This window comes from Sus scrofa, chromosome 5 (assembly GCF_054392235.1).
Source record: "Sus scrofa isolate SSC_HxYL_T2T_F1_AM1 chromosome 5, Sscrofa_HxYL_maternal_Yorkshire_Landrace_v2.0, whole genome shotgun sequence".
Classification (NCBI taxonomy): domain Eukaryota; kingdom Metazoa; phylum Chordata; class Mammalia; order Artiodactyla; family Suidae; genus Sus; species Sus scrofa.
The window spans coordinates 28,429,907-28,446,129 of record NC_139387.1 but is presented as its reverse complement, the minus strand read 5'-3'; the positions used below and the strand labels follow the sequence as shown (position 1 = coordinate 28,446,129).

The window sequence follows — 16,223 nt, the reverse complement described above, 5'->3', positions numbered from 1 at the left end:
GTTTTTCTTACTGATCCTCGTTATCAGTACACTTTTAGAATGACTCCATTTTTGCTATTGAACAGTTGCTTATAAAAACTAAATTTCATTCTGTCTTTTCTTGAATGTAATGTAAGCTCTATTAATAATTCTTATAACATTATAAAGAAAATGAAAAAATGCACATTTAAGCATGATTTGAGAAAGGCATTGACATTATAAGCTACAAGGCAATAGCTTAAAAATTGCTATTCATTTCAAAATAATATCACATAATTATTTTCATATCCTGTCAACACTCTTATGTTAATGTTTTAGACTCAAATGAACACCCAAAGTATATTTGGAATATATATCCCAGCATATTTTGAATTTTTACAAGAAAAAAAGGTATTTTAAACTAGTGGGGAATGGAATAATAATGAAATGAATGCTGTTAAGATACTGACTATTTATTTAGAAGAAAATAAAGTATGAATACTAACTATATATAAAGTGATATCTGGGTGGACTAAAATTCCAACTAATAATATTTGGAAAGACATACAGAAGTATTTTAATAATATTGAAGTAGAAGAATATCTTTGAGGTAATGCACCAAACCCAGAAGGCTTATAGAAATAACATGATAAGGTTTGACTCTACAGACATTACAAATTTTGTATATAGTGAAAGATGCCATAAATGACAAACAATGAAAGACTGGAAAACATAAGAAAAACCTCAACAAAGCAATACAGGTGTGAACTGAATAAAAAAGTGGGCAAATGGTATAAACAGACAATCCACAGAAAATAAAAAAAAATATCCAATAAACACATAAAATGATGTCCAGGCTCACTGACAAGGAAGAAACCTCAAAAGCCTTACTACTGAATGGAAATGGGATATGCAAGAGCATGGCTGGACTGGCTGGAGTAGCATTTTGTCTTTACATCAGAAACAGGTAGCTATACCTTTGGAGGAAATATTATCTTCAACTCCAATACCTTCATGAAGCAACACTGATGTCCCAAATGGGGTCTTTGACTTACAGGTACTTTTCTAAATGTCAAGCCTGATTTACTGATAGCCCAGCTAAATTAAAACTTAAGGGTGTTCACTGGGTCACTACTAATATTCAGTCTTATGGCCAGCTATTTGTAAACAAAAGGGGATGTTGGTATTTCCCTCAGTATACAGAACTCAAGGCAGTCTTAATAGCCCTGGACAGTCCTTGATGAATCTTTTCACATTTTTACTAACATTCGGATTGTTGGCAATGTCCCAGGAACCTGGTCTACCACTTGGAAGACTACAGACTAGTGGATTAAATGCGCCCTTTTTTGAGCCATGAACTGTGGAAACAAATCTCAGCTGGTGATCAGATAGAGTTGCTCATGTGGATGTCTGTAACAAGGTGAGGTGAATATGGTAAGGTAAAGAAGGTAAGTTATGGTAAGGTAAGGTAAAGAATTACACATTTCTGATGCATTACTTTATGCTAAACTTGTGTCTTGCCAAAAGTTGACCCATTTGACTCACAAGTGGAAGGACACTTTGTAGGAGTCATTGCCCCTACACCTTCTGGCAACTTGACTACATGGAATCTTTGATTCCTCTCTGAAGGCCATCTGTGTACTTTCACCACTTTTCTTGGTCACAGTGTTGCTGTTTCAGTCTAATCAGCTAAATCTGGCCAGCTAACTATGACTCTTAAATCTAAAATGTGTCATGTTCCACTTTCCAAACCATCTAGAACCTGACAGTGGTTTGCCTTGTCCTAAAGGCCACCGGTGAATAGGCTAATGATCAAGACATTTGATGTACACTCATGGCCCTTATCTTCAGGCTGCTGGAATCATTGAGAGGTAGAGTGCAGTTTTTGAACATCATTTAAAAACTATTTCTGACTCTATTAACCTTATTCTTTTCTGGTAAGACAGTTTGATCACTGAATGTGGCCACCTCAGAATGGGTTGATCTCCTCTTGGCTTCCTCCTGGGTAATGATCAGAGGAAAGGGGAGGGGAAATATATAAAACTATTTTGAAAATTCAGTATTCTTCCCTGGCCATTTCCAGGTATGATGTGTCTTTCTCCTATGAGTAACTTCAGGTAGGCCTGATTGGTACACCCTCTGGGTCACAGCCTGGCCGAAAAGGAAGCTAGGAGATTCAAACATAATTCTGTTGCAGCATCCTGGATTCTAGAAACATGAATGTCTGTGGAAACATCCTCCAGGGCACTCTGAATCACTGCTGGAGAATATGGGGGCAAGGGAATGAAGCACTTGTTGATGTTCACATGCTATTGGCTGCATTGTGAGTAATAAAGTCCTTTATTTCTGACCTTGGAGTCTTGTGTCTTCTACCAGCATTCATGAAAAAGTAACAGACTAACATAATGGCTTGTGAGAAAGGTAAAATCAAATCTTAAACTGGCGTACACATGAATCTGATGTTCATCAGAAGCTGAAAAGCACTGAATTTGGTTGTGAATCAAAAGAGATTAAATATCCCCTGAAAACATAAACCATGCCAACTTTTTTTTTGATCACTACATAAGATCTGCCTGGTTTGTTCTGAGTTTATGCTACTTAAATGTCAATTAACTGAATTGTACCAAGCCATTATTTTAAAAAGAGTACCTGCATTACAGTGTAGGATTTCGGGTACACAAATACTATTTGATTCATTCAATATAAAATATATGCATATGCAAGAGAAATATCATCCTGTTCTATAAACCATTATAACTGTATAATTGTTACAGTGTTAATTTTTTATTTTAAAGGAGTTATGTATAATGATATCATTTTATTGAATTCAAGGAAATATTTCACGTTAGTTTAAAAATTAGCCCTTAGATATCACATCTTCCATTTTTTATACATTACATAACCATTTAATAGTGAACTTTACTGAAAAGTTTCTAGTTAAATTAAAAGAACTAAGGAAATGAATTTTTTCAGCAAACTGTCAACTCAAGGACAGCTTTTCTGAATCTCTTATATTCTACTTTTCATTTTTAACTATCTTTTTTTTCCCTAGCTGGTTCTTTGTAAATCCAGTGAGACTCAAAAATATCAACTTACCATTTATTTCCAAAAAATAAAATATCCTTTCCTAATATTGCAATGAATGCTATTACTACAGACATGATTGCATCATAAGTATCTACAAAAGGAGACACAGAGATCACCATAAAAATTGTATGTCTTTTGTGTGTGATGAGAAGGTAACATTTGAGAATGTTCATTGATGCTGCCTTTGGCTGACAAAAGTAATGAATTCCAGCATGCATCTAGTCACAGAATACAAAGGTTACTCAGATGTGTGTGTGTATGTGTTTGCATGAGATGAATATCAGCTTCCTGCGTAGAAATGTGATTTAAGAGTAAAGCGATGGATTTCCTTTGCCTCTTTAATCCTCAACCACAACTAACATTTTCTGAACTGCAAATCTTTTTTTAGGCTATCATAATCACTACAGTGTTAAATCCAGAGTTTTGCACACCCTACACTTATATTTCACCTTCCAAATTCAAAACTGATGAAAATATAATAAAAGTTATATTAATTGGACTATAATGTATGTATTTTATGAGAAGTCTTTCTACTCCTAATGCAACTCTAGTTTAAGTGATAGGGAATATCTCATTTCATAGGGATATTCCACGCATAATTTTCATGATATGCTACTTTACCTTGATATTACCTCAATTTTTTTTTTTTTTTTCCAGTGAAACATAATCTCAGAACCTTGAAGTAAGGGAGGGAGATAGTCCAATGTAGTAAAAAATTATCTAAACTCTTGCATTCCAACTATACTTCTCCCAGTGCTCCCATTTAATCACTAGTTGAAATATGCTTGTTGTAAATTTCAGGGCTTTTTTTTAAGTCTTAGTTTGAAAGTACTAGGAAGTTCAAATCTCATGAGTCAATTTCATATCCTGCCATAGTAAATAGAATCCTATATTGAATCTCTTAAATACAAGAAAGGTCAGTTTTACTGTAAATATCATGTCTGTCATTGAGACTAGACATTGCTTAGATACTGACAGATGTAGTTGCTCACTTATAAGCTTCCTTAGATTAGTTTTTTTAGTCTTAAAGTCTATTTCTCTTTAGTATGAATTCTGATCCAGTAACAAGAGATCTAAGCAGATGACTCTTTTATGGTGAGCCAGAGTTAGAGAGCTCTGAGGAATGAATTCAGCCTGTTACCTGGGAGCTGTGTGACCTTCAGCAAATTACTCAATATCTCTGAGCTTGAGTTTCTCCATTTACAGAATGAGGATTTAAGGTCATTGTGAGAATTATAGGAGATAATTATATAAATTACCTGGTAAATAGTAAGCACTAAATAAATGACTGCTAGGGTTATGTAACACTCCCACTTTAGTTTTTTATTCACTCCAATGAACACACTCTGCTTCCATTGTTACCTAAAGAAATCTTACCTCTCTTGTAAATTGTATCTCAAATTCAACTCTTCTTTTGAAACGTTTCAAAATGTCCAGAGATGGAAGTGATAGCTCTACCCTCTGAAGCTCTTCAATACCTCTTATAGGTAAAAGCAAAATGAAAAGGAATCACATTCTTGTTTAAAGTTATATGTCACACTGTTGTTTTCTTAATTATGTACTTGATTGTTAAAACTATTAAATCCACACATTAGCCACAGGAGCACTGAAGACAGTGCATAGCACTTAGAACAGAGGTTCCTGTAAGATTTATTTAATAAATATATGTTCAGACAATGGATATGTGGATGCATATAGCAAACCTGGGTTTCTGTGTCTAATTGTGTTAATATAAATTATTCTTCAATTATGAAATATATCTTTGTATGTTTCCCATATACAGAATTTTAATACTTAGCATATGTGGTTCATTTAGGTGAAAATAAAGGGCAAGGCTGAAAATGTTTGTGACTATAAAGAAATAAAAGATCTTTTTTTACGTTAAAATAAATGAATATAAATAGTTCATACAACTTAAGATTTAAAAAAAAAACCCAATTAAAAAACGGGCAGAAGACCTGAATAAACATGCTTCTGTAGAAGACATACAGATAGCAAACAGGCACATGGAAACATGCTCAATATCACTAATCATCAGAGAAACATAAATTAAAATCACAATGAGCTAGCACCTTGCACCTGTCAGAATGGCTATCATCAAAAAGATCCACAAATAACAAATATTGGGAAGGATATAGAGGAAAAGGGAACCCTTGTACATCGTTGGTGGGAATGTAAATCGGTGCAGCCATTGTAGAAAACAACTGGTAGCTTATCAGAAAAAAACTAAAAATAGAAATACAATATGATCCAGCAATTCCAATCCTGGGTATATATCTGAAGAAAACAAAAAACCACTAATTCTAAAAGATAAGCCCCCTAATGTTTATAGCAGCATTGTTTATCGTTACCAAGATATGTAAGCAACCTAAGTGTCCATCAACAGGTGAATGGATAAAGAAGATGTATTGTATATCTATATTACAATGGAATATTACTTGGCCATAAAAGAGGAAATATTTGCCATTTGCAACAACATGGGTGAACTCAGAGGGTATTATGCTTAGTGAAGTAAGAAAGACAAATCCTGTACAACTCTTTTAAGTGGAATCTAAAAAATACAACACACCTGTGAATATAACAAAAAGGAAACAGATTCACAGATATAGAGAATGAACTAGTGGTTATCAGTGGGGAGAGGGAAGGGGAGGAAAACAAGGTAGAAGTAGAGGATTAAGAGGTACAAGCTATTATGTATAAAATAAATAAACTACAGAAATATTTTGTATAACAGAGGGAATTAAGATTTTATAATAACTATAAAAGTATAATTTTAAAATTGTGAATCACTATGCTATACACCTATAATTTATATAATACTGTACATCAACTGTTAATTTTTTTAAGTTAAAAAAAGATTACATTTCTGGGGAAAGTAGAAATTACAATTAGGTTAGGTATTAAATCTAAGTTTAGTATCATGGGCTTTAGAATAAGTGATGCCATTTTGGCCTGTGTTATTTTTTTAAAAACAGATGTGATATTTTAAAATAAATTTAGCAAGAATGAAAATGTATTTTCCTTTTCACTCCAGAATATTTCCTATTCCAGAACACCATTCGAAGTACATAGAAACCATATTAAAAGACCTTTATTAGCTAATGGATTGATTTGTTCTTTCAACCCTAGACAAACAAAAAAAAAATATTAATTTTAGTCTCAAATATTAGTATCAGACATTTCCAATTTGTTTCCTGAAATATACAATGTTGCCATAAAAATGTATTAAGATTCTTTCTCCTTTCCTCTGTTTCTTTCCCAGGAACACTTCTTTCACTTCCTCCACTTCCTCGTCCCTTGTTTTCTATGAGAATTTTTTCATCATTAGTTGGTGATGGGGATGGGGTGTTCAGGGAAGATTTCCTGATGGCTTCCTCATAGACAAATGAAATATGAAGGATGAGTAAATATTTCCTGGACAGAGGAGGAGGTGAATGAAGACTAAGGGGAATCATTGTCTGAGAGCTTAATTTTGTGATGAGAACCTGAGAGATGATGTAACCCAACCAGGGAAAAAAGGAAACTCTAGCCTGATGGGCTTCATTTATCTTTGTATGTGTTTAAAGTAGGTTATATTTTTGTAAATAACTTCCTAAGCACATCTTTCAAAAATTGTGTTGAATTAATTCCATTTCCAAGGAAACTTCTAGGAGGAGTTCATCTTAATTATTATTGCACCAATGTTTTTCAAAGACCCAATTCTGGATGACATTTAGAATTAAGTAATGCTGCCCTTAGAGGAATCTGAGGTGTGGTTGACTCTGTCAGGACTGAACTGGGACAAAGAAACAGATGCTCTCCAACATCTTTTTATGTGTTCCCTTAAAGTACTTGGAGAAATAACCATGGTCATAGCATTTGTTTCCATCATATATAGATCTATGGATGGACATATGTGCCCAAAGGGATGCAAACTTGGGTGAAAAGCAATTGACCCTTAAGATATGTGTGGCTATTTTAATACCCAGCCACTTATACCCCTATTACCACCACTCAGGGACTCTTTGAGGTCACACTGAGAGAACAGCTATTCAAATCAATTATCTTCTCAGATTTCATTGTTTTTCACAATCATAGGTAAATATGCCCCTCATCAAATGAGCTGGAAAGTATTCCTTTTTCCACTGTTTTCTGGAAGGGTTTGTAAATCTTGGGAATTTCTTTTGTAAATATCTGATGGAACTCACTAATGTAGCTGTTTTAGGCCTAGACTTTTCTTTGTAGTGAGATTTTCAATTTACTAATTAAATCTTTATTATAGTTCTGTTCATATCTTCTCTCTTTATGAACCAGTACTGATAATTGTGTCTTTCTAAGAATTTGCTTATTTCATCAAAATTGTCATTGACACAACGTTGTTTACAGCATTTCCTTATAAATCACTCATCTCTGTAGGGTCCATGATGATGTTTCCTCTTTTGTTTCTTATTTGGTACTTTTTGTGTTTTCTTCTTTTTATCATTGCTTTTGGGGAGAGGTTTTGATGAACTCAACCAGTGGATCATTGAAGAAATCAAAAGGAAATCAAAAGATACTTAGAGACAAATGACAATGAAAATACAATACTCCAAAACCTATGGGACACAGCAAAAGCAGTTCTGAGGGGGAAGTTTATAGAAAGACAATCTTATCTCATGCAATAAGAAAAATCTCAGTAAACAATCTAACATCACACTTAAAACAACTAGAGAAGGAAGAACTATGATACTATGTCATAGTATCATGATACTATGTCATAGTGTATCATGATGCTATGATACTATATGAATGGAAAACCATAGAATAATTACAGAAAACTATTAGAACTCCTCAATAAATTAGGCAAAGTTTCAGGATACAAAATGAATACAAAGAAATTGATTAAATTTCTACATACTAACAATGAAAGATCAGAAAGAGAAATCAGAGAAACTGTCCCATTTGCCTTCACATCAACAAGAATAAAACACCTAGGAATAAACCTAACTAAAGAGACAAAAGTCCTATACTCTGAAACTTATAACACTGATGAAAGAAATCGAAGACAACACAATCAGATGGAAAGATATTTCATGTTCTTGAATTGTAAGAATAAAGACAAGATGAAGGAGCTTATAAGCCATTCCCAGTTAAAAAAAAAAAAAAAAAAGAATTCACCTGAAGCAGCAAACAATGAAACAGACCTCTGCAGTGTGACAGACACTGAGTTCAAAAGGAAGGTAGTGAAAATACTGAAGGAATAAAGGCTGAATATCAAGGAATTAAGAGCAGATATGAACAATAATGCACGTTACTTTAGAAAGGAACTAGAAAATACAAGGAGGAACATAGAAAAATTAGAAAATTCGTTTGCAGAGATACAAACTGAGCTAAAGGCAATAAAAAGCAGAATAAATAATGCAGAGGAACAAATTAGTGACTTGGAAGATATAATTATGGAAATCACCCAATCGGGACAGCAGACAGAAAACCAAATGAAAAAACATGAAAGCAATATAAGAGACCTATGGGATAATATAGAGTGGGCCAATCTACGCATAATAGGAATTCCAGAAGGAGAAGAAAAAGAAAATGGGATTGAAAATATATTTGAAGAAATTATGGCTGAAAACTTTTCAAATCTAAAGCATACTGATATCAAAATACAGGAAGCACAGAGGGTCCCAAACAAGTTGAACCCAAACAGGCCCACACCAAGACATATTATAATAAAAATGGCAAAAGTTAATGAGAGGATTCTAAGGGCATCAAGAGCAAATCAAAGCATTAATTAAAAGGGAACCCCCATAAGGCTATCAGCTCATTTCTCTACAGAAACACTACAGGCCAGAAGGGAGTGGCAAGATATATTTAAAGTGCTAAAAGGAAAAAAAATTTGCAATCTAGAGTACTCTATCCAGCAAGAACCTCATTTAAAATAGAAGGGGAAATAAAGAATTTCTCCAACAAACCAAAGCTAAAAGAGTCCAGCAATACTAAACCCATTCTAAAAGAAATAGTGAAGGGGTTTCTCTAAATAAAAAAAAGAAATAAGAAGAAAAGGGATGGAGGAAAACACAATTGGAAAGCAGTCACTTAAATAAGCCAGCATAGAGATCTAAAAGTGGGGGGGGGGGGAGGGAAACTAGTGTAAAACTAATTATAAACACAAGGAACAGCAAAAGGACAAACATAAAGATGTTAAAAAAGGATTTGCAAATCATAGAATGCAGGGAAGAAAAATAAGAAAATATTGGCCCCCTTTTTTAAAAAAAAAAAAAAATAGTGTGTTTGAGCCTATGTGACTATCAGGCTAAAGCAAGCAGATATAGGAAGGGGTTAACATACCTAAGAAACAGGGCAACCACAAATCAAAACCAAACATTACATTCACGAAAAAGCTAAAAAGAAAAGTACACAAGCATAAAATAAGTGGAAATTATCCAACAAAAGAAAGGAAGAAAGGAGAAACACAGAATCAACTGGAAAATAAGGTTTAAAATGGCAATAAATACATATCTATCAATAATTACCTTAAATGTCAAAGGACTGAATGCTCCAATCGAAAGACACAGAATGGCAGATTGGATTAAAAAAAAAAAGGCAAAACCCTGCAATCTGCTGCCTACAAGACTCACCTTAGGGCAAAGGACACATAAATTGAAAGTGACGGGATGGGAAAAGGTATTTCATGCCAATGGAAAGACAGGAAAGCAGGAGTTGCAATATTCAGACATAATAGACTTTAAAATGAAGACCAAAAAGAAGACAAAGAAGGATACTATTTAATGGTAAAAGGATCCATTAAGAAAAGGATATTATTATCATCTATCTGTCTATCTATCTATGCCTAATATGGGAGCATCCATATACCTAAAACAAATATGAATAAAAGAAATTTATGGGAATACAATAATTGTAGGAGACTTTGATATCCCTCTCACCTTAATGGATAGATCCTCTGGACAGAAAAATCAATAAGGCAAGAGTAACCCTAAATCACATAATAGAACAATTAGACTTAATCAGGATTTTCAGGACATTACATCCAAAAAAATCAGAATATACATTCTTCTCAAGTGCACATGAAACATTCTCAAGGATTGATCACATACTGGGGCACAAAGCTAACCTCAACAAATTTAAGAGTATAGAAATTATTTCAAGTTTCTTCTCTGACCACAATGGCATGAAATTAGAAATCAACCAGAGGAAAAGAAATGAGCAAAAACCTACATGGAGACTAAGCAACTTGCTACTGAAAAAACCAATGGGTCAATGAGGAAATCAAGAAGGAAATGAAAAAATACCTCGAGACAAATGATAATGAGGACACAACCATTCAAAATCTATGGGATGCTACAAAAGCAGTGCTCAGAAGGAAATTCATAGAAATACAGGCCTTCCTCAAAAAAGAAGAAAAATCTCAAATCAGCAATTTAACCCACCACCTAAATGAATTAGAAAAAGAACAAACAAAACCTAAAGTCAGCAGAAGGAAGGATATCATAAAGATCAGAGAGGAAATCAATAGAGATAGAGAAAACTAATAAAACCAGGAGCTGGTTCTTTGGAAAGCTAAACAAAATTGACACACCTCTGGCTAGACTCACCAAGAAGAAGAGAGTAAAAACCCAAATAAACAAAATAAGAAATGAATCCAACTAAGAATCATGAGATTTTGAGTTCAATCCCTGGCCTCACTCAGTGGATGAAGGATGTGGTATTGCTGTGAGCTATGGTGTAGGTTTGCAGATGCAGCTCAGATCACACATTGCAGTGGCTGTAGGGTAGGCCAGCAGCTGTTGCTCCAATTGGACCCTTAGCTTGGGAACCAACAAATGCTGTGGGTGAGGCCCTAAAAAGCAAAAAATAAAAACAAACAAACAATAAAACCAAGAGCTGTTTTTTTGAAAAGGTAAACAAAATTGACAAACCTCTGACCAGATTCATCAAGAAGAAGAGAGGGAAAAAAAATAAATGAAAAAGGAGGAATCACAGAAGATAATGAAGAAATACAAAAAAACATAAGAGAATACTATGAACAATCATATGCCAACAAATTTGACAACCTGGAAGAAATGGACAACTTTCTAGGGACTTACAGACTGCCAAAACTGAATCAAAAAGAAATAGATCAACTGAACAGACCAATCACTAGAAATGAAATTGAATATGTTGTAAATACACTCCCTACAAATAAAAAAAGTCCAGGACCAGATGGCTTCACAGGTGAATTCTACCAAACATACAAAGAAGAATTTATACTCATCCTCCTTAAGCTTTTTCAAAAGGGTGAAGAAGAAGGAACACTCCCAAAGACATTCTATGACCCCACCATCACCCTAATTCCAATACCAGACAAAGATACCACCAAAAAAGAAAACTATAGGACAATATCTCTGATGAATATAGACGCAAAAATTCTCAACAAAATTTTAGCCAACTGAATCCAACAACACAGAAAAAAGATCACACACCACTACCAGGTGGGATTCATTCCAGGTTCACAAGGATGGTTCAACATATGCAAATCAATCAATGTCATACACCACATTAACAAAAGAAAAGTAAAAAACCATGTGACCTTCTCAATAGATGCAGAAAAAGCATTTGACAAAGTCCAGCATCCATTCATGATAAAAATTCTTTCCAACTCTTTATGTTATTACCTTAACATAATAAAAGCCATTTATGACAAACCCACAGCAAATATAATACTCAATGGAGAAAAGCTGAAAGCCTTCTCACTCAAATCTGGAACAAGACAGGGATGCCCACTCTTTCCACTGTTATTCAATATAGTACTGGAAGTCCTAGCCACAGCAATTAGACAAACAAAAGAAATAAAAGGCATCCAAATAGGAAAAGAAGAGGTAAAACTGTCACTGTATGCAGATGACATGATACTCTATATAGAAAACCCTAAGGACTCAGCCCAAAAACTACTTGAACTGATTAACAAATTCAACAAAGTAGCAGGATATAAGATTAACTTTCAGAAATCAATTGCATTTCTGTATACTAACAATGAAATATTAGAAAAGGAATACAAAAATACGATACCTTTTAAAACTGCACCTCAAAAAATCAAATACCTCGGAATACACCTGACCAAAGAGGTAAAGGACCTATATGCTGAGAACTATAACACTTTAATCAAAGAAATCAAAGAAGATGTAAAGAAATGGAAAGATATTCCATGTTCCTGGATTGGAAAAATCAATATTGTAAAAATGGCCATACTACCCAAAGCAAAGTACAGAGTTAATGCAATCCCTATCAAATTACCCATGACATTTTTCACAGAACTAGAATAAACAATCCAAAAATTTATATGGAACCACAAAAAACCCAGAAGTGCCAAAGCAATTCTGAGGAACAAAAACCAAGCAGGAGGCATACCTCTTTAAGACTTCAGGCACTATTACAAAGCCACAGTCATCAAGACAGTGTGGTACTGGCATCAAAACAGACAGACAGACCAATGGAACAGAATAGAGAACCTAGAAATAAACCCAGACACCTATGGTCAATTAATCTTTGACAATGGAGGCAAGAATATAAAATGGGTAAAAGACAGTTTTTTAGCAAGTATTGCTGGGAAACCTGGACAGCTGCATGCAAATCAATGAAACTAGAACACACTCTCACACCATGCAAAAAAAAAAAAAAAAAAAAAAAACTCAAAATGGCTGAAAGACTTAAAAATAAGACAAGACACTATCAAACTCCTAGATGAGAACATTGGCAAAACATTCTCTGACATCAACCTTACAAATGTTTTCTCAGGTCAGTCTCCCAAGGCAACAGAAATCAAAGCAAAAATAAACCAATGGCACCTAATCAAACTGACAAGTTTTTGCACAGCAAAATAAACCAAAAAGAAAACAAAAAGACAACTTACAGAATGCAAGAAAATAGTTACAAATGATGCAGTTGACAAGGGCTTAATCTCTAAAATATACAAACAACTTATATAGCTCAACAGCAAAAAAGCCAACAACCCAATGGGAAAATGGGCAAAAGACCTGAATAGATATTTCTCCAAAGAAGATGTACAGATGGCCAACAAGTAAACGAAAAAATGCTCAACATCCCTGATTGTTAGAGAAATGCGAATCAAAATTACCACGAGATAGCACCTCACACCAGTCAGAATGGCCATCATTAATAAGTCCACAAATAACAAATGCTGGAGGGGGTGTGGAGAAAAGGGAACCCTCTTAAAAAGCTGGTACACCCACTATGGAGAACAGCATGGAGGTATCTTAGAAATCTATGCATAGAACTACCATATGATCCAGCAATCCCACTCTTGGGCATATATTCGGACAAAACTTTCCTTAAAAAAGACACATGCACCCACATATACATTGAAGCTCTATTCACAAGAGCCAAGACATGGAAATGACCCAAATGTCCATGATAGATGTTTGGATTAGGAAGATGTGGTATGTACACACAATGGAATACTACTCAGCCATAAAAAAGAACGACATGATGCCGTTTGCAGCAACATGGATGGAACTAGTGACTCTCATACTGAGTGAAGTAAGTCAGAAAGAGAAAGACAAATACCATATGATATCACTTATATCTGGAATCTAATATATGGCACAAATGAACTTTTCCACAGAAAAGAAAATCATGGACTTGCAGAATAGACTTGTGGTTGCTGGGGGGAGGGGGAGGGGGAGGGAGTGGAATGGACTAGGAGTTGGGAGTTAATAGATGCAGACTATGCCTTTGGAAGGGAATAGTAATGAGATCCTGCTGTGGATCCATAGATCCACTGAGAACTATGTCTAGTCACTTATGATGGAACATGATAATGTGAGAAAAAAGTATGTATACATGTATGTGTAACTGAGTCACCATGCTGTACAGTAAAAAATAAAAGGAGGAAAAAACAAAACCGATGAATGGATTAAGAAGATGTGGTACATACATAGAATGGAATACTACTCAGCCATAAAAAATAGTGTCATTTGTGGCAACATAGATTCAACTAGAGATTCTCATACTAAGTAAAGTCAGTCAGAAAGAGAAAGACAAATACTATATGGTATCACTTTTTTGTGGAATCTAAAATATGGTACATATGATCCTGTCTACAAAACAGAAACACATCACAGACATGGAGAGCAGTCTTGTGCTTGCTAGAGGGAGGGGGAGAGGGAATGGGATTGATGAGGTATTTGAGGTTGGTGAATACAAACTGTAACATTTGGAATAGATGGGCTGTGACTTCCTACTGTATGGTACAGGGAACCGTGTGTGATTGGGTCACTTTGCTCTACAACAGAAACTGAAGATACATTGTAAATCAACTATATGTAAATAAATAACTGAATAAAAAATAAATATTTGATGAAACACACTAATGAAGCTATTTTAGGCCTGGCCTTTTCTTTGTAGTGAGATTTTCAATTTACTAATTAAATATCTTTTTTATAGGTCTATTCAGATCTTTTCCCTTTATGAATTAGTACTGATAATTGTTTCTAAGCATTTGCTTATTTCATCAAAGTTGTCATTGATATACCATTGTTTATAGTATTTCCTTATAAATCACTAATTTCTGTAGGGTCTGCAGTGATGTTTCCTCTTTCATTTCTAATTCGGTAATATTTGTCTTTTCCCCTTTTTATCATTGTTTTGGGGGAGAGGTTTTGATGAATTCCTTACTTTACAACTCCAGAAACCCAAAATGTATCTTCTTATTTTGGACAACATAATTCATGTTAGCTAGCTGAGTTAAAAAAAGCTATTCAAATACACTAGCTGGGAAGGTCGCAGAACTAGTCTTGGATATTACATAGCCAGGACCAAAATAACCATGGAATTATAACTGACTGTGCCATAGAACCTGTAGCTCCTCATGGCAACAGAAAATGGATTCCCCTCTCTCCCAGAAAAGTCAGTAATAGCTGCCACAAGCAAAGAAATGCCTTCCACTTTGCCCTTGGCTGAAGATACAGTCTTCCACTGTGTGGGTATTACTTCCATTTGCTCATTTCAGATACATGGTTACTTGGTAGGACTCAGGTGACATGTGGCAACCTAGCTGGAAAGGAGTCTGGAAAACATATTTTCACTAGCTTCTTCACACATAAAGTAAAAATAAAGTTGTAACAGGTGCTGAGTGAACCAACTTACATTTTCTACCACAATGATTTTATCTGATCTAGCTACTTCCTACTCTTCTGACCTCATTTCTTAACCTTATCTTCAAATTACCACTGTACTCCAGTCATACTTTTTTATTTTCTTCTTTTCTGTCGCAGGGTTTCTTTACAAAACTCAGAACATATGTATTTTCTGTTCTGATTGAAATGGTCTTATCATAGGTCTTGGCGTGGTTGACGTAAGACTTCCTCAAAAAAGTCTTCTCTAATTATTCTGGGTAAAATAGCCACCTCTACCCCCTGCCCAGAAATTCCTCTTTAATTACTATGATTCAGCTTTTATTTTATTCTGAATATGAGCTCATATTTATTTATATGCTTATTTATTGTCTCAATATAGCCATATGAAGGCAGAGAATCTGTAGATTTCTATAAACAAGTGCCTAGGACAGAATGTAGTACATTTTAGGCTAGTACTGTCCAGTAGTATTTTCTGCAATGATGGAAATGGTCTATATTTACACAGTCCAGTAGGATAGCCAAAAGACACATGTGCCTACTGAGGCCCTCAAATGCGGTTAGTGAGACCGAGGAGTTGAATTTCAATTGTATTCCATTTCGATTAACTTAAATAGTCACATGCACTTAGCAGCTGCAGTATTAGACAGTGTAGTATTTGCTTTCAAAACAATTTTCTAAATATACTAGTTAATAATTAGCAAAATATTGTACATATCCTATTCATCTTCACCTCTGTTGTCAGTATACATTCATAAGTATATTTATTATCTGTATATATTTTATCAATCCTTTACTTGCCTTCAAAAGAAATAAGGATTTCCTAAGAAGATGAACTCCCAAAATCAGTTTTTCCACTTTGCCCTCTCTCCATATTTAAGGAATTTATTCAATGAATAAAATTTCTAAAAATTAGTGGTCTTACATCCATAATTTTTATCCTGAAGAATAAAAGCAGGGCATCAATTTAATTCTCCTTTTTGCATCAAATGGTATAATATGGAAGAACACTAGGGAATGACTGTGGCAGAAGACCAATCTTTCACAATATAAAAAGAAAAAGACAGTATT

The 16,223-nt window shown here is 34.4% G+C and overlaps 1 protein-coding gene and 2 long non-coding RNA genes across 4 annotated transcripts in view; 2 read left to right on the top strand and 1 right to left on the bottom strand.

The window, feature by feature from the left end:
* LOC102165929 (uncharacterized) overlaps nucleotides 1-1,335 on the top strand; it is a 155,109-nt gene extending 153,774 nt beyond the window's left edge. The window contains exon 3 of the long non-coding RNA XR_001308715.3: nucleotides 1,250-1,335. This is a non-coding gene — a long non-coding RNA (uncharacterized LOC102165929). The remainder of the gene's footprint in view (nucleotides 1-1,249) is intronic.
* LOC102166013 (uncharacterized) overlaps nucleotides 1-16,223 on the bottom strand; it is a 460,798-nt gene that overhangs the window by 27,718 nt on the left and 416,857 nt on the right. The window lies entirely within an intron of this gene.
* Nucleotides 1,745-2,308, top strand: LOC146403295 (uncharacterized). 2 transcript variants are annotated; one of them, XR_014803453.1, is made up of 3 exons: nucleotides 1,745-1,829; nucleotides 2,042-2,075; nucleotides 2,156-2,308. It is a non-coding gene; the product is annotated as an uncharacterized LOC146403295 (long non-coding RNA). The 2 variants fall into 2 exon arrangements; XR_014803454.1 differs by lacking the exon at nucleotides 2,042-2,075 and having other exon boundaries at nucleotides 1,751-1,829.